The sequence below is a fragment of the Bombus fervidus genome, unplaced genomic scaffold (assembly GCF_041682495.2).
Source record: "Bombus fervidus isolate BK054 unplaced genomic scaffold, iyBomFerv1 scaffold0131, whole genome shotgun sequence".
Classification (NCBI taxonomy): domain Eukaryota; kingdom Metazoa; phylum Arthropoda; class Insecta; order Hymenoptera; family Apidae; genus Bombus; species Bombus fervidus.
In genome coordinates, this window is record NW_027212693.1 from 25,001 (window position 1) to 29,998 (window position 4,998).

The 4,998-nt window shown below is 50.9% G+C and overlaps 1 non-coding gene across 1 annotated transcript; it reads left to right on the forward strand.

The window, feature by feature from the left end:
• The first annotated feature begins 1,234 nt into the window (after positions 1–1,234).
• LOC139997648 (5.8S ribosomal RNA) lies at positions 1,235–1,389 on the forward strand. Its single transcript, XR_011802998.1, has one exon. It is a non-coding gene; the product is annotated as a 5.8S ribosomal RNA (ribosomal RNA).
• Positions 1,390–4,998: the final 3,609 nt, after the last annotated feature.

Genomic DNA, 4,998 nt, shown 5'->3' on the forward strand with positions numbered 1-4,998 from the left:
CTGATCGACGGAAGTTTCGTCCGGTTCGTCTCTTTTACCATCGTCTCGTCGACCCGTTCAGAGGGGACCGCCTGTCCATATCCTCGTTGTCGTGAGTCATATGCCTCGTTCCGTCGCTAGAGTTTTTCAAACTCTGCTTCTGGCTATCGGGAAGAAACGACCGCGCGAGGCCGATGGCTGCGAGTCCCATCGAATTTTTTTTAAACGCACGCACACACATACACCTGAACGGAGATGCGTTCCTTTTCGTCGCGATTTTTCGCGCTTTAGTCGTCGTTGTCGCCATCCGTTCGGAGGGGACCGCCGGCCGTCTCTCTATCCTCGTTGTCGAGAGTCTAATGCCTCGTTCCGTCGCTAGAGTTTTTCAAACTCTGCTTCTGGCTATCGGGAAGAAAAGACCGCGCGAGGAAGAGGAAGGACGACCGTGCGCGTCCCTTTCGAATTTTTTTTTATTTTTACCTGAGCGACCAAAGTGGATTCAGAGGGGACCGCCGGCCGTCTCTCTATCTTCGTTGTCGCGAGTCTAATGCCTCGTTCCGTCGCTAGAGTTTTTCAAACTCTGCTTCTGGCTATCGGGAAGAATAGACCGCGCGCGAGGAAGAGGAAGGACGACCGTGCGCGTCCCATCGATTTTTTTTATTTTTACCTGAACCACCGAAGTCGATTCAGAGGGGACCGCCGGCCGTGTCTGTATCCTCGTTGTCGAGAGTCTAATGCCTCGTTCCGTCGCTAGAGTTTTTCAAACTCTGCTTCTGGCTATCGGGAAGAAACGACCGCGCGAGGAAGACTACGACCGTGCGCGTCCCATCGATTTTTTTTTACCCGAACGATGGAGATGCATATCGGCTGTTTGCTTCGAATAACTGGACGAGAGGAACGAACATATATATATATCATGGGCTAGCCACCGTGCGCTTTCTTCGCGAGATCGTGTGCTGTACAGAGGATTCAGAATCGGGTGTTATTAATCCCCGTCGTTTCCTGACGCGGAGCTTCGATCTCGTTGGTTGTTATATATTATAATGCACTTTACGCCCGGTCGGCGGGCTGCGTGTGTCGTCGCGCAGTCCGTCCGATTTCGTTTTCGAACGTATTTTCGTGTCGTCAATCATATGGCGACTTCCGCGCGTTCGATTCCCGTTGGTCGGACGTTTGTCGGATATCGGCTTCTTTCGAACCGAGAATAAGAGTACAAAAACCTGAGTACACAAACAAAAATCCATGCATAAACGATTACCCTGAACGGTGGATCACTTGGCTCGTGGGTCGATGAAGAACGCAGCTAATTGCGCGTCAACGTGTGAACTGCAGGACACATGAACATCGACATTTCGAACGCACATTGCGGTCCACGGATACAATTCCTGGACCACGCCTGGCTGAGGGTTGCTCACGTAAACCTAAGACTGCTTGCGTTGCGTATCGTTGCTCTCGGTCCGTATCTCTCTGTTCTTTCTTGCCTCGTCGACAGCCCGCCGTCGTTCGTTTTATCTTTAAACGAACGTTTCTGAGTCGGAGGACGAGCGCCAAGCAAAAGAATACGAATTAAAGAGCGGTCGAGGGCTCGTACGCGACGTACGAGCGATTGTTGGACGTTCGTCGGCGTTCGTCGCTGGATCGTGTGGAGACCGGCGTACGCATGCTCTCGATACAAATATATATGAAAAATCTATCGCGTTCACGGGAGACTCGCAAAACTACCTCCGTCTCTTCTCTGTCCCTTCTTGGCTTGACAACCCGCCGTCGTTCGTGTTTTACGAACGTTTCTGAGTCGGACGAAGCGCAAGAAGAAGGATACGAATTAAAAGAGCGCGGAGAGAACCGTCGTCGTCGACGCGGTTATCGAGATACACAGAGCGAGTTTTCTTCGTGGCCGATTTTTTTTTTCTTTTTGTATCAGCCTCTGCTACGTTTTGTTAGTCTTCGATAAGCACGAATGACCGCGCCCCCGACGTCGTCTTAAATGAATTTTTGGCGAGACTGAGAGAAAGCAAAAATATTTTTGAACAAAGTCAGTCGAGAGAGGAGAGAAAAGAGAACCAAGATATTAAAACCTAAACCTAAACTTGGTGGCGTAACGAAAAACTGTGTGCCTTAAAGAAACACAACCGTCTTTTCATCAAGATGTTTTTACTCGTACAGCCCCAGGGATCGAATACCCACTCCGTCTGTTCGTGCGGCAGAGATGTATTCTGCAGGCGCGAGACGACTGACGAGAAGACAACGAGGACCGTCGCATCGATGGGTCGTCGTTGCGTTTTTCATCCTCTGTGCTTTTTTCTGTTCTTCGCGAACCCAGAGAAAGCCGTAGATCCGGGAACGGACACACGAGATTTCTTCGAACGCTGATGACTTAGGGAGATGATCCCCAGCGTTGCGCGGAGATCGGAGAGTACGCGTACATGTATCGGGACGAATTTTTCCCCGTCGGTCGCGTATCTCTCTGCCCGCGCGCCTGGCCCAAAGCCACGTTCGTCGGAAATCAACGAAAAGTGTGTTACGATCTAGCGTGCGTCTACGATCGGCTATATTTAAGGGTGACGAAGAAGAGAAAAGCTCACGGTGTTGCGCAACGTTTCTGTACTCGATTTTAAGATGTGCATGTGAGTCCGTTACAAAGTTGTTCGGATCGTCGAAAATAGTCGTTTTCGTCGTCGTGCGAAAGAGAATAATCTCTGACATTGGCACGGAGAGATCGCGCAGAGGAAGAGAACGATCCTCTTTGGCGAGGCTCGAGAAAGACTAACGAAACTTGATTAGAGACGAGGTATACACGCGCCGTACGTACGACGTACGCGCGTGTGATTTTTTTTTGCTTTAAGGCGATTCGGCGCTCCGAGTATTAGAGAAAAAGAGATCGTTGGTCATCCCATGTCTCTTCGTCGTCTATCGCTGGACCGCGCATCCTAACGTATCGCCGGTCGTCCAGTCCCCGAGTAATAAATTCACCCCGTTGTGTACGTCTCGCGCTCGCTTTTCCACTTGCGTGAGTTCCCGTGCGTTTTCGTCGTTGGTACAGAGCAAAGAAACCGATATGTTATATACATGTCGCGTGTTCGATCTCTGTGCCAGCAATAACAGGCGAAAACAAGGAACCGCTGGAATCGTCGAGAAGAGAGAAACGGCTACGGGAGATATATTATACATAACACGTGTATATATATATATATATATTATACAAAGAGGACGGGCGTTAAAAACCGGAGATCGTTACGGGTGTCTTGCGTGAGTCTTAGCTCGAACATGATACGACGAACGAAGTTTAAAAGGCACTTTGGCGAGATGCATAAAACGTTTCTCGATCGAGATAGAATATAAGGTTCTCGATTCTATTCGAATTAATTTTTTTTTTTTATTTTTTTTTCTCTTTGAGGCGATTCTCGGAGAGAGAAATAAAAATAAAGACCCTCTGTCGCATTGTTATCAAACCGTCTTGCTTTTCTCGAATCGCGCCCACATGGCACGAAATTTTTTTTTCTTTGAAAAAAAAAATTGTCACCGTGTCGTGACGTTGAAGCGACCTCAGAGTAGGCGAGATCACCCGCTGAATTTAAGCATATTACTAAGCGGAGGAAAAGAAACTAACAAGGATTTCCTTAGTAGCGGCGAGCGAACAGGAATTAGCCCAGCACTGAATCCCGCGGTTCCGCCGTTGGGAAATGTAGTGTTCGGGAGGATCCGTTTATCCCGTGACGTCGAACCGCGTCCAAGTCCATCTTGAATGGGGCCATGTACCCACAGAGGGTGCCAGGCCCGTAGTGACCGGAACGCGTTTCGGGAGGATCTCTCCTTAGAGTCGGGTTGCTTGAGAGTGCAGCCCTAAGTTGGTGGTAAACTCCATCTAAGGCTAAATACAACCACGAGACCGATAGCGAACAAGTACCGTGAGGGAAAGTTGAAAAGAACTTTGAAGAGAGAGTTCAAGAGTACGTGAAACCGTTCAGGGGTAAACCTGAGAAACCCAAAAGATCGAATGGGGAGATTCATCGTCGACGGCGTCGGTGATCGTTGGTGAGCGATGCTCCGGGTGGGCCTTCGTGGTTCCATTGGCGAGGGCACGCCACCTTCGATTCGAACGCTCCGGCGTCGTAGTCGTGCACTTCTCCCCTAGTAGAACGTCGCGACCCGTTGTGTGTCGGTCTACGGCCCGAGCGGGTGACTGTCGCGTCGCTTCGGCGCACGCGGCAGACCCTCGGTCGCCCGGCCGACTGCACGACGGTACACTAGACGGTATCGGGCCGCAACCAATCCATTCTCGAATGTGTGTGCGTCTAGACCGCCGCAAGCATCGTCGATCGTTCTCAGTTTTTACGGAGTTTAATTCCGTGCTGGGGCGTCGGCAGCTGTTGGCTGGCGGATTTCTTGGACTGGCCGAGTCTCTGATTACCGGTCGGCGACGCTATTGCTTTGGGTACTCTCAGGACCCGTCTTGAAACACGGACCAAGGAGTCTAACATGTACGCGAGTCATTGGGACTTGTAAACCTAAAGGCGAAATGAAAGTGAAAATCGGCGCGCGTGCCCACCCTGAGTGGGTTGCGCGTGTCCGATCGAGGGAGGATGGGCCGCGAGACAATGCGGCCCCGCACTCCCGGGGCGTCTCGTTCTCATTGCGAGGAGAGGCGCACCTAGAGCGTACACGTTGGGACCCGAAAGATGGTGAACTATGCCTGGTCAGGACGAAGTCAGGGGAAACCCTGATGGAGGTCCGTAGCGATTCTGACGTGCAAATCGATCGTCGGAACTGGGTATAGGGGCGAAAGACTAATCGAACCATCTAGTAGCTGGTTCCCTCCGAAGTTTGCCCTCAGGATAGCTGGCACTCGTCCGTTCTCATCGAACGCGTACGAGTCTCATCTGGTAAAGCGAATGATTAGAGGCCTTGGGGCCGAAACGACCTCAACCTATTCTCAAACTTTAAATGGGTGAGATCTCTGGCTTGCTTGGATCATGAAGCCACGAGATACAATTGTCGGATCAGAGTGCCAAGTGGGCCAAT